The 19,224-nt window shown below is 38.4% G+C and overlaps 1 non-coding gene across 1 annotated transcript; it reads right to left on the reverse strand.

Moving 5' to 3' along the window:
* Positions 1-3,959: 3,959 nt before the first annotated feature.
* On the reverse strand, positions 3,960-4,066 carry LOC127077384 (small nucleolar RNA R71). The gene has a single exon (XR_007787201.1). It is a non-coding gene; the product is annotated as a small nucleolar RNA R71 (small nucleolar RNA).
* Between the last annotated feature and the right edge of the window lie 15,158 nt (positions 4,067-19,224).

The following is a 19,224-nucleotide window of genomic DNA, read 5'->3' on the forward strand; positions in this document are numbered from 1 at the left end:
TGCGAGTATATTTGATTACCATGATTAGGGTAATTAATTACACAGACAATTTTTTTACGTGTATTTCCTCTAGAGCTTTAACTAGAAAACTCCAATTTTCTCTCAGGTGTAAACACCATGCCTTGAGTCCATGCAATGTGCCTTTGGTTATGGATGTTAATGAAATTATGGTGATGGAAAAATGAATGTATGTATGTGTAATAGGACCATGGTTCAGATGAAAGTTATATGGTGGTAGGGTGAATTTTGGGGTATAACAATTATGTATCCTTTTGGACAAACCTACACTACCCTTTCCACTCAAATGCCTCATTCTCTTCTCGACATTTCTACTCTCTCTCTCTCTCTCTCTCTCTCTCTCTCTCTCTCTCTCTCTCTCTCTCTCTCTCTCTCTCTCTCTCTCTCTCTCTCTCTCTCTCTCTCTCTCTCTCTCTCTCTCTCTCTATCTATCTATCTATCTATCTCTCTCTCTCTCTCTCTCTCTCTCTCTCTCTCTCTCTCTCTCTCTCTCTCTCTCTCTCTCTCTCTCTCTCTCTCTCTCTCTCTCTCAAAAACCTTTCCCTATTCCATCTGCTTCAAGTGTCAACTAATATGTCTCAACTATATTCACCCACTCACATGCATGTCCCGGATGAAACCAGTGGATCTTTCTCCCCAACGTCTAAGGAAAACAAACCGCTTCAAATGATCAACCTGGAAGATCTGGTCTTGGATGTTACCCCTCTATCCACGGTTCATCCTCCTCCATAGAAGAAAGTTACACCTTCTATGTCAAAGTCAAGACTTCTGGTAAGTCTTATGAACCTATAATCCCCAGTAAAGATAAAAATGTTGTTGGAGATGAATCTAGGTCTAAAGGGTCTGAATTAAGAAACCCTAGTATGCATGCGAATGTCACCGAAAATCTCACGGAAGCAGAAAGAAGTGCAACTGATAAGCAACTTAGGAAGTTTGTTGCATCTGTTTTGGAGGAAGTAAACTCATATGTTTTACCAGATGTTCAAACATCTTTGGCAAAAGAACCAAGCCCTGACAATGACTCTAGTGAAAAAGATGAGGAAAGCGTTCCTGAACATGCTGCTCGTGAGAGAAGAAGTAAAAAGAAAGTTGATCTTGTTGTCAATGTTGAAGAACTAACTTCTGATGAAGAACCCCTTACCAATATTGTTACTCCTAGTATTGCCAAGAGACTGTAGAGACGTAAAGGAAATACAATTGTTTTTGAAGATTCTCCCTCCAGGGAAGTGAAGAGAAAAACGGGTGGTTTGAAAGGCACTCATTCTAGAAGCTACACAAGAAAATCTCTTGTTGGACCTACTAGATTATGGAGTAAAGTTGTTACCCCTACTAGAAAGAGGAAAGTTGTCTCTTCTAGTGAATCCGAGTTTGATGTTGAAAAGGATGTCCAAGACATCACCCATATAAAAATATATGCTAACAAGACGCCTCGTGATGCTATGCCCAAAGCTCCACTAGACAATGCTTCTTTACATTATATGAATAATGCAGAAAGGTGGAAGTATGTCATTTAGAGGAGGCTAGCCCTGGAAAGGGAATTGGGGAAGGATGCCCTTAAGTGTAAGGAGGTCATGGAACTGATAGAAGTTGATGGGTTGATGAAGACTATCACACACTTTGGACCTTGCTATGAAAGCTTAGTAAAGGAGTTTATGGTGACTATCCCTGATGGATGTGATGATACGAAGAGTGTTGACTATGTTAAGGTTTATGTGAGAGGAAATGTTGTAACATTCTCCCCAGCTATTGATAACACTAAAATTTACGTATTTTCGACTCCGATTTCACATGCATTCTAGTTGTTCTATTGTCATTTTGTTGTGTTATTACTGTGTTTTCCTTTGTTTTCAGGTTTTTACTTTAATCGGAGCCCCGATCGAGAAAAGGAGTGAAAAAGGGCTAAAAACCCTAAAATTCAACATTTTGTGCTTATGGCCTACCCAGTGGCGGGCGCCACAGACCAAGCCATGACGTGTCAAATTCAACTTCCCTCAACTCCCACGTTTTCCCACTACTTCCACTAAGGCGCCTCACTTTGGCCTTGTGGCGGGCGCCATGGCCTTGTGGCGGGCGCCACAAGAGGAAAAACGGTTCCCTCCTATTTTCAAGTTGAAGGGCATCCAAGTCATTTCCATCTTTTTACTTGCTTATAAATAGAAACGCGAATTCACTTTTACAATCATCCAAACTTAGAACAGAGGCAAACTCAGAAGCAACTTTGTTTCACTTAGGCATATATTCAGTATTTTATAGTGGTAATCGCTTCGCATTGAAGTGTTACCACAATTGTGTAATCAAGTCTGTGATAGAGTCTGTAATCGAGTTTGGAGCACTTTGGAAGGAAGTTAATCCTGCCGCCATTTTCATTTCCGCATTGCAATTTACTCAGCCCTCCGATTGGAGCAGGTTTTTATTACTCGCCTTTACTTTATTTATTTCCCGCACTCGCTTTTACTTTATTTATTTCCCGCACTCGCCTTTACTTTATTTATTTCCTCGCACTCGCTTTAAATTATTTATTTCTTCGCACTCGCACTACTTTTATTTACTTTCCGCACTCGCACTACTTTTATTTAAATTACTGCACTTTTACTTTACCATGTCTAGCTAAATTTATAAGGTTAGAATGTAAGGGTCGTAATTGAACCAGTAATCCGTACAATTGTTCGTAGAAACACTTAAGGGCTATTTTAACTTTCAACTTAAGTTTTCCCGCACTTCAATTCCGTTGGGTAAGATCGAAAGTCGTCCAACGTCTTTTTAAACTTAATTGTTTTTAACTATTTCAAAAACAGCGAAAGCGCTTTGTCTAGTTCATTAGGAGTTTAACATAAAGAAGAAAAGAGATTTTAAAACTATTTTCGGACGCGTTTATAAGTTTAGAGTCTGGTTCGTAAGAACCTCTTTTGGTTAAGAAGTCCAGGTTATAATACTTTTCAACTTAGTCAAGATACTATATTTCTTAAAAATAGTTTACTACTCTAACGCAACGCGCGCCTTTTTATAAGTGACAATAAGAGGGTTTGATTAGGGAGTACAACTCGGTTCTGAATACGCGAAAGCGATAGTTCCCGTTAAATTAGTTCTTTTCAAAGTAGGAAACATTACCCATAAGTAGTTATATTAGCAAGTACTTGGATTATCAATTGGTTACGTGAATTACATTCGACCCTGTCTTTATTAATTAAATCTATTTAAATACTTTACTTTCCATTGCACACTACAAAAACACCTATTTTGATTTCCTTTGATAAACACCATAACAACAGATAACGATAGATTGACACTTGGTCTCTGTGGATTCGACAATCTTTTATATTACTCTGACGCGTTCGTATACTTGCGAAAAACAACCGCATCAAGTTTTTGGCGCCATTGACGGGGACCAATTTCGTCAAATTTCATTTTCCTGTTGTTATATCATTTAGACTTAGGTTATTTCCCGTCGGTCAATGCGAAGAACTCGCAGTACCAGAAGTTTAAGCTTAGTAAACCCTCTGGCAGAACCTGAACGTTACGCTCACGCACGTTTATTCTTTCATAGAATTAAGAGAGCTATGGCCGAAGATCAAAACCAAAGACCTCTTAAGGACTTCTCTCAACCATCTAATGAAGAACCTAGTTATAGTATAGTAAACCCAACTATCCTAGCCAATAATTTTGAACTTAAACCATCCCTGTTGCAACTAGTGCAACAGAGACAATTCGCGGGTCTCGCTACCGAGAACCCTAACCAACATCTAAAAATATTTCTTCAATTAGCAGATACTTTTAAAACCAATGGAGCTTCTCCTGAGGCAATACGTTTAAGACTCTTTCCTTTTTCCCTCAGAGATAAAGCCCTATCATGGTTAGATTCCCTTCCACCCAATTCCATTACGACTTGGGATAACCTTAGAAGAGTTTTTCTTGCTAGATATTTTCCCCCGAGTAAGACCGTCGTTCTTCAAAACCATATAACTAGATTTACCCAAAACCAAGGAGAATCGATGTTCGAAGCTTGGGAGAGATATAAAGAGTTGTTACGAGCATGCCCACTTCATGGCTTAGAAAACTGGTTAATCATTCAAACCTTTTATAATGGACTTCATTATAACACAAAGATGACCATCGACGCTGCCGCAGGCGGTGCTCTGATGAACAAACCTTATCCTGAAGCTAGTTCCCTCATCGAAGACATGGCTCAAAACCATCAATCATGGGGAGTCGAACGAGCGAAAGTTGAGAGGAAGGAAGCCCAAGGAGGAGTGCATGAACTAAGCTCTATAGACATGATGCAAGCTAAAATGGACGCATTAGCCCTCAAAGTCGAGCATATGTACACGAACCCGAATACTGTAGCCGCAGTTTCATCGGATTGTGAGATATGTGGAACCCAAGGACACCAATCTGCAGAATGCAGTCTATTGAACGAAACCCACTCCGAGCAAGTGAACTACACCCAAGGGAACCCATACTCGAATACCTATAATCCTGGATGGAGGAATCACCCGAACTTCTCCTATAAAAACAATAACCCTATCCAAAATAATGCACCTCCGAGACCTAGTTATCAAGCCCCAAGATCAAATCAACCTATGCAACCTATACCACCAAAGCCGAGCCTTGAGAAAATTATGGAAAATTTTATCACCGCTCAAACCCAACAAAACAAGGAGTTCATGAACCAAAACATTCATGTTAACGAATTGATTACTCAGTTAGGAACCAAAGTTGACTAAATAGTTACTCATACCAAGATGCTTGAAACCCAGATCTCTCAGGTAGCTTTAAACCAAGCCCCTCAGACTACACCTGGAGGAAAATTCCCTGGACAACCTCAACAAAATCCGAGAGGACAAGCCAATGCCATTACCCTACAAAGTGGGAACGCTTATGATGAGCCACCAAACCCAAGATTGAGTGAACCCGAAACTTCTAAGGAATGTACCAAACCCCCGGACAAAGTAAAGGAACCAGAGGAATCTGAAAACCAGGAAGGTCGAGAGAAAGGAGAAGAACCTAAAGATAAAATTTACGTACCACCCCCGCCATATAAACCACCTATACCATATCCGCAAAGACTCAAACAAACCCAGATCAATAAACAGTATCAAAAATTTATTAATGTTATAGAAAAACTTCATGTAGAAATCCCTTTCACATAAGCCATCACCCAAATACCTTCTTATGCAAAGTTTCTGAAAGACATCCTTACCAACAAACGTAGACTTGACGATCCGAAGCCTTTGGAATGTAATGCTATTTCCGAGGACAAATTAGCAAAGAAAGATAAAGATCCTGGAAATTTCTCCATTCCTTGCCTTTTAGGTAATCATGTCATCGATAAAGCTTTTCTAGACTTAGGAGCTAGTGTGAGCTTAATGCCTCTAGCAGTTTGTGAGAGGATAAACTTAGGAGAGTTACAACCCACTAAGATGTCACTTCAGTTAGCCGATAGATCTGTTAAATATCCGATAGGCATTTTAGAAGATGTTCCTGTTAGGATAGGTCAACTATTTATCCCTACTGATTTTATCGTCATGGACATCAAAGAGGACAATGATATACCAATCCTTCTAGGTAGACCATTCTTATCAACTGCAGGAGCCATAATAGATGTCAAGAAAGGAAAGTTGACATTTGAGGTAGGTGACGAGAAAATAGAATTTATACTTTCGAAATTTCTTATGGCACCTGTGATGGGAGACTCGTGTTATGCCTTAGATATCATTGATGAATGCGTTAGAGAATTAGAACAAAAAGAAATTATAAAAACAATTAAGTTACCATCAATCCCCATAAAAGAAGATGATGACTTTAAAGAAACTTACATCGATGATAACCTTTACGAATGTTTATCCCTTACCCCAGATCCTATGCCATGCCCTAAGAAACCAACCTTAGAACTTAAGGAACTGCCTAAGAACCTGAGATATGAGTTCCTCGATGAAAAGATGAATCGTCCAGTTATAGTTAGTGCTACCTTGAGCCATGAGGAAACGAACCAACATTTAGACGTTTTACGAAGACATCCCTCAGCCTTAGGATATAATATCTCTGACCTGAAAGGTATAAGCCCATCCGTATGCATGCATCGGATTTCGTTAGAAGAAGATTCAAAACCCTCAAGGGAGCATCAGAGAAGAATAAACCCTATAATGAGTGATGTTATTAAGAAGGAAGTTCTTAAGTTACTTGAGGCAGGTATAATATACCAGATCTCGGATAGTAAGTGGGTGAGCCCTGTGCATGTAGTACCTAAAAAGGGAGGCATCACAGTCGTGCAAAACGATAAAGGCGAACATGTAGCAAAACGTTTAGAAGGAGGATGGCGGATGTGTATAGATTATAGAAAATTAAATAAAGCAACTAGGAAGGATCATTTCCCTTTACCATTTATAGACCAAATGTTGGAGCGTCTAGCCAGACACTCTTACTTCTGTTATCTAGATGGATACCCTGGATTCTTCCAAATACCTATTCACCCCGAAGACCAAGAAAAAACTACTTTTACATGCCCTTATGGAACTTTTGCCTACAGACGAATGCCTTTCGGCCTCTGTAACGCCCTAGCTACTTTCCAACGCTGCATGATGTCAATATTCGCAGATTACCTAGATGGTATCATGGAAGTTTTTATGGACGATTTCTCGGTTTGCGGATTCAATTTTTACAATTGTCTTGCTAACCTTGAGAAAATCCTGGAGAGATACGTGGAGGTTAACCTCGTGCTAAACTGGGAAAAATGTCATTTCATGGTGACCGAAGGAATAGTTTTAGGACATATAGTTTCCGAAAAAGGTATAGAGGTAGATAAAGCTAAAATAGAAGTTATAGAAAACCTAAAACCACCAAAAACAATCAGAGAAGTCCGAAGTTTTCTTGGACACGCTGGATTCTATCGGCGTTTTATTAAGGACTTCTCCAAAATCACTAAACCTTTAACCTGACTTTTAATGAAAGATGCTGAATTCATTTTTGATGAAAAATGTAATGACATATTTAATCTTTTAAAGCAAGCATTAATCTCTGCACCCATTATGAAACCGCCTGATTAGTCGGAACCTTTTGAGATAATGTGTGATGCTAGTGATTATGCAGTTGGGGCCGTTCTAGGACAAAGAAAAGATAAAAAATTACATGCCATTTATTATGCCAGTAGAACCCTAGATGCTGCCCAACTTAACTACGCAACAACCGAAAAAGAATTACTCGCCGTAGTTTTCGCTATAGACAAATTTAGATCTTATCTAGTAGGAGCAAAAATTATTGTTTACACCGATCATGCTGCCATTCGTTACCTATTAAGTAAAAAAGATGCCAAGCCTAGGTTACTCCGATGGATTCTATTACTACAAGAGTTTGATTTAGATATAAGAGATAAAAAAGGTACTGAGAATGTAGTAGCCGATCACCTTTCTAGGCTAGAACATCTAAAACCTGAACTAGTACCTATAAATGATGATTTTGCCTATGATAGACTGATCGCTAGAGTAGAAACCATTGAAGATAATAACCTAGATCCTTATGAGCACCCCCAAAATTTCTTAGCAATAAGTAACGTACCCTGGTATGCAGATTTCGTTAATTACCTAGCTACTGATATAGTACCCCCTGATCTTGACTACCACCGCAAGAAGAAATTCTTCCACGATGTGAGAAACTTCTATTGGGACGAAGCACTCCTTTTCAAAAGGGGTAAAGATGGCATTTTTCGCTGTTGCATTCCAGAAGAAGAGGTAAATAGTATTATCGAGCATTGTCATTCTGCACCTTATGGTGGACATGCGAGCACCTCTAAGACATACGCCAAGATTCTTCAAGCTAACCTATTCTGGCCTACCATGTGGCGTGATATCTATGCTTACATTGTCAAATGTGATAGATGCCAACGCACTGGAAACATTTCAAGACGAGATGAAATGCCCTTAAGAAACATTCAGGAAGTAGAACTCTTCGACGTATGGGGTATAGATTTCATGGGACCCTTTCCACCATCCTTAGGAAACAGGTATATCTTAGTAGCTGTAGACTATGTGTCTAAGTGGATTGAAGCTATAGTTGCACCCATAAACGACACTAGGGTAGTAATCAAACTATTTAAAAACTATATATTCCCTAGATTTGGAACACCACGTTTAGTCATAAGCGATGGAGGATCACACTTTATATCGAGAATATTTGACAAACTTTTAAGAAAATATGGAGTTAGGCATAGAGTAGCAACACCATACCACCCACAGACTAGTGGCCAAGTAGAAGTATCTAATAGGGAGATAAAACAAATTCTACAGAAAATTGTTTCTATTTCTAGGAAAGACTGGTCTCAGAAACTTCAAGAAGCATTATGGGCCTATAGAACCGCTTTCAAAACCCCTATAGGAACTACTCCTTACCAACTAGTTTATGGAAAATCTTGTCACTTACCATTCGAGTTAGAGCATAAGGCCTATTGGGCCATTAAAACTTTGAATTTAGACTACCTAGCCGCTGGAGAAAAGCGTACCCTAGACATTCATAAATTAGAAGAACTTAGGCAGTCGGCCTACGAAAATGCAAAAATATATAAAGAGAGGACAAAAGCCTATCATGACAAAAGAATAGTAAAGAAAAACTTCAATGTAGGCGATTTTGTTCTCCTTTTCAACACTAGGTTACGACTCTTCCCTGGAAAGCTACGTTCAAGATGGACTGGTCCTTTTGAAGTATCCAAGATTTTGAGATCAGGAGCCGTAGAAATCAAGAACCAAACATGTATTCCATTCATTGTAAATGGACAAAGACTGAAGCTCTACGAAGGAGGAGACATTCCAGCATACTACTCAAGCCACACCCTGATTGATCCATCGATTTCTACTACTACAGGTGTATAAATTCTAATCGTCAAGCTAATAACGTTAAACAAGCGCTGCGTGGGAGGCAACCCATGGTTTTTCTTTCATTTTACTTTTTTTCGCATTTATTTATTTTTATTTTTATTTTTGTTTTATTTTATCTTATTTTGCATTGAGACTAAAATTTGAATGGTTTGCATTTTCAGGATCACCTTCTTAACTTTTACAGGATGCAGGGTTTTGATGACATGCACGTTGCCTATAGAGATAATGCTCAGAGGGAGTACTACATTGCTTTGTATCAGCGCCCTATGGCACCCACACGTTACCCTGACCAGCACTGTATGGAGGCACTGGGTATCGAGCCAAGTATCAGATTCCTTAGCCACCAACTTCACTAGGACGAATTTGCTGATGACTTGAATAACACATACAGGAACCTGACTTTGGAGTTCCTGAGTTCATTCGACTATGACCCGTATTCTGGACCAGATGGGTATGCTGCTTTCAGACTTTTTGGAGTTGAGTACTCCTTCAGCCAGAAAGAGTTCGGCGACTTATTGGGCTTCCAGACCACTCCTAATGCTATCCCGGAGACACCTATGGGATATTTTCTGGGTAAGGAGGTGGAGAAGTTTTGGAGTGACATATCAGGTGGCGGAAGCCAGGATCTATCTACGCAGTTATCTTATGTCATACATAACCCAGCCTTCAGATATTTTCAGATGATATTAGCACATTCCTTCTTGGGAAGACAGGATGCAGAGACACTACTGAGTGAAGAGGAGATCTTCCTATTATTTTGCGCATCCCAGTCTCGCCCAGTAGCATGTGGGAACTTTTTATTGAATAATCTTAGCGGTATCTCTAGATCCACCGAAGGAGTCATCCATGTTGGTGGAATCATCACACAGATTGCTGTCGCTTTAGGTCTGTCTCGCAAGCTGTCACATCTTCGGATCTACTGTGTACACACTACCATGGACATCGATTTCTGTTTGACTAGAGGATTAATGAGGAGAGCCTCTTTCCACCCATGTCAGTTCCGATTGCTAGTCGACAGTGAGGCTATCCATTATTTCACACTGCCAGACCCTATGATGACAAGTGTGCATGATCCAGCGAATTGGAGTTATGCTCTAGAGGGCCAGGGAGAGACTGTCGAGGCACCGAGATCACCACCCGTTGCTGAATACACGCTTACACCACCATCTCCTAGAATCACTATTTTCTCTAATAATCATTCATTGCAGACACCTGACATACGCACCCAGATTGCTGAGTGTCGTAGAGAGATTGCAGGGCTTAGACAGGAAGTGGCGGACCTAACTTTACAGATAGGAGTGTCTGATCTCACACATGCTACTGAAGTCGATTGTCTATATCAGGAGATCGCAGAGCTCATGCAAGAGATAGCCGTGCTTCGTGGATCCACTCAGGCAGACGACACCCCTAATACCTGATCTCACCATTTCATTTTATTTCTCTTTTATATATTTATCGTATTTGCATTATCTATTTTATATTATCGCATTTAGAATATTATATAAACCACTACTATACATTAGTATTTCCATTCTTATCTATATATGTTTTATATTTATTTTATTTGCATTTTAATTTTTCAGTTATTTATTTTTAATTTTTGTTTTGTTTTTGTTTCAGTTTCACTTTTTATTTTTTCGTTTTTACTTTTATAAAAATTATGCAAGTCAAAGAAACTAGGAGAATCACAAGACAAATGCTATCCAGACCCCTCAAAGCCAAAAGACAAGAGAAGCCCAAACCAAAGGACCAAAAGCTGGCCCAGCCAGATTTGGCCTTGTGGCGCCCGCCATAGGACCTGTGACGCCCGCCACAGCGTCTGTAAATGGTCGGGGCAGACCCCTTTTCTTCACCATTTTTGCAACTTACAACCTCCAAAACCCATTTTTTCACCTTGGAAAAAAGTCCTTGAACCCACAAAAGCTCATACTTTCCTAACCATCATACCACACAAATCATTAATCCACTTTCCATTTTCGATTTCATCCCCCGGATTTTGTAAAAATCCAACCTTTTCACCAACCACTTCATCTTCTTCATCCACTTTTCAAGAGCATTCAAATGGAGTTCAACGGATTCATTCTTCGAGGAGGGAAACCGGGGGAGAGACAAAGAAAAATCATTGAACGGTTGCAAAATCGGGAAATCCTCCCGACAAGGTATGTTGACGAAAATTGTCTCTATACTTTAGGTATCTACCATAGCATTTTCCATTTATTAGACAACTTAGGTTTGCATAATTTCTTTATCAACAAAGAACCCACCTATGAGCGGTTGACAATCGAGTTTTTAAGTTCCTTAATTTATATTGTCAACCCTAACACTGCTAGCACAGTCGGTACTGTCAAATTTAGAATGTTTACTGTTGAATACCAATTCAGTACCGATGAACTAGCCAGCTTGTTAGGGACCCCTCATGGGGAAGGTGCTATTTGTGAGGCCCCTTTGGCGTGACCACCTGGCTAGAGAGCAGAGGCGAGATGACCTACTCTCTACCCTCCAGCAACAAATGACGGATAATATGAGCTTTATGCAAGAGTCACAGCGGAGGACAGACAGATCCTACGACACTGTTCTACAGTCCCTACAAGTGATCACAGATACACAAGCCCGTCAACAACAATACAACCAGCGACATATGACACTCATCGAAACTACTCAAGGTTCCATTCTAGGTAACCTTCGAGAGGTGAGGACCGCTCAGGAGGCCCTGCAGGCGAGGATGGATCAGAGAGACCGTCGTCGTACCCGATCCCGTCGTCCACCTCAGGATGGCGAGGGCACTAGTGGTCAGCAATAGGTTGCCAGGTAACTCTTCCCTTATCTTATTTCGAAACATTAGGGACAATGTTTGATTTAAGTGTGGGAGGAGCATTTATCGTTTTCCTTTTATTTTTAGTTTTATTTGCTATTTTTAGACTGTTTATTTCCTTTTAGTTGTTTAATTTCCCTTTTAGTTGTTTATTTTTCTTTTTAGTATAATGTATGAGTCTGACGAGTCACCGAATATAGTAGATCTTTAGTATAATCTAATCTCCCCATACCTTTTAGCCCGACCAAAAAAAAAATTGCAAAAGAAAACAGTGTTATTCCGAAAGTTTTTAGGTTTTAAAGACATGTTTTGAGTAAGGATGCGGTGACTTGGGAGAACTTTGCGAAACATCAGTATTATTTTAGAACCATAGACTTCATAAATATAGGAATCATTTCCCGAAACCCCATATACCATGGCCTTAATCATCATTTCCGTATAAGTCCTCAGTAGTTTATCTCAGCAGTCAGCTCCGGCCTACGCATCCTCTATGTAGGGGACCGATGCAAATAAGTGAATGATCCAGAAAAACAAAAAAATAAAAGAAAGCAAAAAGGCAACTCTGGTATAGGTGACCCTCACAAAGTCATTTAAACCAAAGAATTGTAAAAAATTGCTACAAAAAGAAAAAGAAAAAGAAAAAGAAAAGCAGTACCCACTACTAGTTGGTTCAGAGGTATCTGGCACTGAACTCGGTAGGGCGGATTACAATCCGATCCCCCACAACTACAATTGGGTCCAATAAAAGGGTTTACACATGTTTATGTTCCAGAAACCCCAAGCTCAGATCATAATCACTAACAAGTCACTCTACTATGAAGCATGTACGGATAACGGGCTTAATGTGATTGCGCCTGAATGAAAAGGACACAAAAAGAGATGAAGAGGCATGCCTAGGTATCGTGGGATAATATGGGTTAGTTAATATAGGAATGAAGTTTATGTCCGTATTTGCGGATTAGTGTCATCATGACACCCTTAGTTCACTCAGTTAGTACCTATCATTGCATCCCAACTTGAACTTAGAATTTCTACCTAAAGCACTCGTTTACACCGGTTTTTCTTTCATAAGCCTTATAATGTTTTGCTTGAGGACAAGCAAAGGTTTAAGTGTGGGAGAGTTTGATAACACTAAAATTTACGTATTTTCGACTCCAATTTCACATGCATTCTAGTTGTTTTATTGTCATTTTGTTGTGTTATTACTGTGTTTTCCTTTGTTTTCAGGTTTTTACTTTAATCGGAGCCCCGATCGAGAAAAGGAGTGATAAAGGGCTAAAAACCCTAAAATTCAGCATTTTGTGCTTATGGCCTACCCAGTGGCGGGCGCCACAGACCAAGCCATGACGTGTCAAATTCAACTTCCCTCAACTCCCACGTTTTCCCACTACTTCCACTAAGGCGCCTCACTTTGGCCTTGTGGCGGGCGCCACAAGAGGAAAAACGGTTCCCTCCTATTTTCAAGTTGAAGGGCATCCAAGTCATTTCCATCTTTTTACTTGCTTATAAACAGAAACACGAATTCCCTTTTACAATCATCCAAACTTAGAACAGAGGCAAACTCAGAAGCAACTTTGTTTCACTTAGGCATATATTCAGTATTTTATAGTGGTAATCGCTTCGCATTGGAGTGTTACCACAATTGTGTAATCAAGTCTGTGATAGAGTCTGTAATCGAGTTTGGAGCACTTTGGAAGGAAGTTAATCCTGCCGCCATTTACATTTCCGCATTGCAATTTACTCAGCCCTCTGATTGGAGCAGGTTTTTATTACTCGCCTTTACTTTATTTATTTCCCGCACTCGCTTTTACTTTATTTAATTCCCGCACTCGCCTTTACTTTATTTATTTCCCGCACTCGCTTTTACTTTATTTATTTCCCGCACTCGCCTTTACTTTATTTATTTCCTCGCACTCGCTTTAAATTATTTATTTCTTCGCACTCGCACTACTTTTATTTACTTTCCGCACTCGCACTACTTTTATTTAAATTAATGCACTTTTACTTTACCATGTCTAGCTAAATTTATAAGGTTAGAATGTAAGGATCGTAATTGAACCAGTAATCCGTACAATTGTTCGTAGAAACACTTAAGGGCTATTTTAACTTTCAACTTAAGTTTTCCCGCACTTCAATTTCGTTGGGTAAGAACCGATGAAGGACAAGTTTCGAGAGGGTTTGTACTGGCATACCCTGCTAACTTTGATATTAAGAATTTTGTGCTTTCAGGTTTAAGAGACAATCCGTTCAATGGGAACGCGATTAGAGACCCATGGGAGCATCTTGCACGCTTCTATGACATAACTTCAATGTGCAAACCAATCGGTGTCACTGAAGACCAGGTTAAGTTGAGGTTGTTTGGGTTCTCGCTTATTGGAAGAGATAATGATTGGTCACTTTGCCTTCCAAATGGAATAATTTGAACATGGAAGGAATTGGAGGATAAATTTCTAAAAATATTCTTCACCACTACTCAACTTGTCGAGCGAAAAGCAGAAATTGTAAATTTTGAGCAGCAGGAAATTGAGTCGCTTTATGACTCATGGGAAAGGTTCAAACTTTTGTTACGCAGATGCGTGAATTAAAATATGAATAATATGGAGCAAATGCAGAATTTCATCAAGGGTCTCAAGATTCAGACACGCATGTTGTTGGATGCTTCCATAGGAGGCACTATCCGATCAATGACGGAACCACAAGTGAAAGAGCTTATTGAGAAGATGTGCTTGAATGAGTACCGTTCAAAAAGAGAAAGGTCGTAAAAATTGAAACGGTGGGCCGCCCAAAGGTATGTTAGTTGTTGATACCCATATTGCACTCTTAGCTCATATTGAATTGTTAAATAAAAAGTTAGCTGAAAGCAGCTTAGGTAAAGCTAATGTGAGCCAGGTACAAGCACTTAGGTGTGATTTTTGTGGAGGAGAACATGCAAACGGAAGGTTCTCTTTGGAAGGGTCAAGTGAAGAAGTCCAATTTTCTAATTTTGAAAAGAACAATCCTTATTCCAACACCTATAATCTGGGATGGAAGGATCACCCAAATTTCTGTTAGGGTAATAACCAAAATTCAAGTGCTAATCAAGGTAGAAAACAAAGCCAACAAGATCCAATGCAAAGGAAACCTTCACAACTGAAAGAGACGTTACGAAATTTCATTAAAGTTACTCAAAGTAGTTTTAATCAGGTGAATAAGAACCATGAAACAATAAGTAGAAACCAAGATGCGTCGATTAAAAATTTGACGATGCAGATTGATCAGTTATCTAGACAAATAGTTGCTTTATCGAGCTCGAGTGAAGGATTTATAGGTAATACTATATATAATCCTAAGAACGAATCTTGCAAGGATGTGGAAACAGGTTTTGAGGTGATCAACAAAAAGGGTGAATATGAAATAGTTGAAGAGGATGTGATTGAGAAAGGAGAAATGAGGATTGGAAAAGAGGAGAGTGGAAATCAGGGTGACTAAGAGGAAAGAGGAGTCACCATTGATCAACTAATAGATAAAAGTTCCCCTTGGAGAAGAACCAAGAAGCAATGAACCAAATCCAGAACTACCGGGTTATATAAAACCACCATATCCCATAATTAAGAAGAAACCAGTTCAGGACGATGAGGCAGCAATGTTTGCAAAGTTCAAGGAGATGTTAGCTACACTCTAGGTAAGTATTTCGTTCCATGAAATTTTAGAACTGATGTCTAAGTTTTATTATGAAGGCATTAGTAAAGGGGGTGAAAGAGAAAGTGGTTATGGAACAAGTAAAGATGACAAGTAAAGATGACTGAAAAGGATGATACGGTAATGCCTCGGGCATTGCCACCAAAGATAAGGAATCCAGAAAAGTTCACCATCGCTTATGTGACTTAGGGTCGAGTATCAATGTCATGCCGCTAAAAAAGCCAAAAGAATTGAAAATAGGCGAGATCATACCGAGTAATATGACTCTCATTTTAGCTGATTCATATGTTACTCCCCCGCTTGGTGTTATACAAAATGTGTTAGTATATGTCGATGGTTTAACCTTCCCTGCAGATTTTGTGGTAATTGACATGAAAGGAGATTCAGGAGGGTTAGTTATTCTCGTACACCCATTCTTGGCAACCGAGAAGGAAAAAATAGATGTGGAGACAGGTTAACTTGTTTTGAAGTTCAACAAGGAAAAAATGGTGTTTAATGCGTATGAATGGACACCATATATGGATGATCTAGAGACATGCTACCAAATGGAAGAAAATGTAGTAAAGTGGACAAAGGAATGAAAACAAGTGAATTGATCGGCGTGAGGGTATCCCTTGTGTCTGACATGCTTTAAGCATGAGGCGTCAAGCTACTGATAGGAAAAAAGCGTTGGATGGGAGACAACCCATTGGTTATAACCAATTTTTTTTGTTTTACAGAATTTACATTATTGTTATTCGAAACCTTCCAAGATAGGAAATATCTACTCGAGCATACCCCTTCCATTACTATTTGTGTTGTTTTTAATGAACAAGTTTGTAGCTGTTTTTTTCTTCTTCTTCAGATTTACAAGTTTAACACTTTAGCATTGAACAAATGATCTAAAAGGAACTTGATCATCAAAATAGCAACTTACAACTTGAAGGCAAAGGATGAGAAAATAATCAAAGGACTTGTACTCAACCTTAAGATACCTCATATAGTAAGGTTTGAGCCAAATAAATTCCAGTGTTCACTTTTCTTTCTTTTTTAATGTATCCACGCATTACTATTTTACCTGGTTTGATTTATTTCCGATTAAGTTCATCTTGTTTGACTGACACACATTGAGGCAGTTATTTGTTTATAACTTTGAGCCTTTTTAAACCACCTTGTAGTAATAGGTATATCTATTGCTAACCACTTTTAGCTTATCCTTTCTTTCAGTGATGTAGCCTAAAATTCTTAGCAATATGAGTTGAAAGATCTTTTCTTTCCACCCTCTCTTTAGAGTTAGGTAGTAATATAGTTCATAAAGTGTACGAAAATGATTAAATTTGGGTTGCTCTTGAAAGTGAGCAAAGTTTAAGTTTGGGTTGGGGTACTAGAGAAAATTGGTCAAAATCCAAAAAAAATTGAGATAATAAGAAGTGGAAAAAGACCCTTCTTCAAAAAAAAAAAGAGTACAAAAATATAAAAGTGCATAATAAGGACCAAATGGCTAGTACCATCAAAAAGGAACAAAAGGGTATGATGATAGAAGGAGAATAGGCACCTAACTCCAAAGGTTTAAACTTACTTTCCCAAAAATGTCCTACTCAAACATAAGCCAAGTTACAACCTGAAAAGAGCTCAAATATGTGTGTTGTGATTTCTATGATGAATTATATTAGAACATCAAGCTAAGCATAATTTATTTTTGTATTCTGATTGAGAGATAATCATATCCATTGAGTGAGTCAATGTGAGTTGAGAGACAGGTTGAGTACTCGTCAAAGTTTAGGGACATTTTTCGAATTTTTCGGATAGAAGTTGGAAGCTAGAACGATGGTCAAGTAAAAGAAAATTTTAATTTGGTAATGTTGGATTGTTATTGTGCGACTTGTTTTCTGTTGAAATATCCAGTTGCAGGCGAGTTACTTGAGGACAAACAATAATTCAAGTTTGGGGTTGTGATGATAGTCCATCATCGCATGAATTTAGTAGAAGAATTGGATCAAAACAAGTAAAAGATGAGATAAAATGAAGAAGAAAGACAAAATAATGAGGAAAAAATAGCTAAGTGTTAAGAAGTTGGTCTTAGTGAAAACTCAAGTGAAAAAGGGAGCAAAAACATACAACCATTGGAATAATCATATGAGGCATTGCCCGCGCGATAGTGACATAAAGTATGCATCGTGCGCGATGCAAGTCATCACGCATGCGATGACTCCTTTTTCTGGGTTTTTTCTGATGCGGCTGGTCCATTATGAGCTCTTTTTAAGGGGAAATTCTGCACTTTTGCAAGGGTTACGAATTTTGGAGAGCAAAGTGCGATTTTTACAGCATTGAAAGCCATTGGAGACCATTACTTCAAGGGAATTCACATGTTATTCTCATCTATTATTTTTGGTATTGTAAGCTAAGTTATGTGTAGCTAAACTCCTCTAGGTTAGGTTGTGTTATGATGAACTTATTTCAATATTGTTGTGTATTATGTTGATTTGACTTTGTATGAATCCTTTGATATATAATCCTATTCAATTGCTTATTATTCTTAGTTATTTTTATGTGAGGTACTCTTTTAAATTGATTTTGGGCATATAGAGAATACTAACCATTAGTCTATGTGTTGGACCTAGGGCAATTGGTGTACTTACACTGGTTGAATAGTAATGAAGGTCCCGAATAAAGGCGTACAGAATTAATGTTTTGCGCATCGCCTAATCCTGCTTACACTGGTGGAATAGGGATGGAAAGCTCCGAGTAGTGATTAGTGAGTTATTTCGCAAGGGATTGATTATAACAGTTTTGTTAATTTTTCGTGGGATCATAGTGATGAGATTATTCATATAAGGCATCAAACATCAAAAATAGAGAAATAGGGGATTCAATACAAAACCTGACCACTTTCGTAATTCTATTTAAATACTTATTTATGTTTCGCATTGCAAACTCGACCCCCCTATACTATTTTCTATACATTACATACATTTTGTCTTGTTAAAAAGCAGTCCCTGTAGATTCGATATTTTATTACTACGACATTATTGATACACTTGCCGAGATGTCATCATTTCTCAATATCCCACTTACAATCACACGTTACTTACCACGAACTATCAACTATGGTTATATCTCTTTCTCAACGATTGTTATATGTGTTATCTACAGTAGTGTAATTAGCCCATGAGTTTTTTTTCAAATTTACACCATGTTTTGTTCTATAAATAGAAGGCTTCTCTATCATTTCAAAACATCTACAAAATAAGTTTTGATCCCTCTTTCTCACTTTCCACTCTTTTTCTACAAATCTATCTTTCTCACTTTAGTTTTACCTTAGTGCTTTAAGAGTGAATATGTACTTTGTGAGCATCAGTGTTTCTAGTGTAGGGTAAATTCACAAATTGCTTAAGAGTTAATATCTCTTGTGTAATATTTTATTTGTAAGAAGTTTTTGTTTGATTGTGATCTAAACCGTTAAAAGCTCTTTATTTTATTGTGAGTTAAACCATTAAATGACCTTGTTTGGTTAGGGATGTTTTCGTAGTTAAAACTCTCTATAGGTTGTGAGCTTAGCCATATCTTAAAAGCTCTTGATTGGTTCGTGAGTTTAGCATGTGCTAAAAGCACTCAGATGGTTAAGGAGGTTTTCATACTTAAAACTCCAATCTTGTAAAGGAGGTTCTTGGGCATATCATGTTAAAAGCTCTCAGGATAGCACAAAACTCTAAAAAAAAATTCTTAAGGAGAGGAGAATGTCACATCATTAAGAATGAACCTCTATAGTTTTGATGTTTTCTCTTATACCTTAACTCTTTAAATTCAATCATTTATTTCGGCTGCTATTTCATTTTTTATTTCCGTTGATTTTAGTGTGTTTGTTTTACACAAGAG

The sequence above is a fragment of the Lathyrus oleraceus genome, chromosome 4 (genome assembly GCF_024323335.1).
Source record: "Lathyrus oleraceus cultivar Zhongwan6 chromosome 4, CAAS_Psat_ZW6_1.0, whole genome shotgun sequence".
NCBI lineage: Eukaryota > Viridiplantae > Streptophyta > Magnoliopsida > Fabales > Fabaceae > Lathyrus > Lathyrus oleraceus.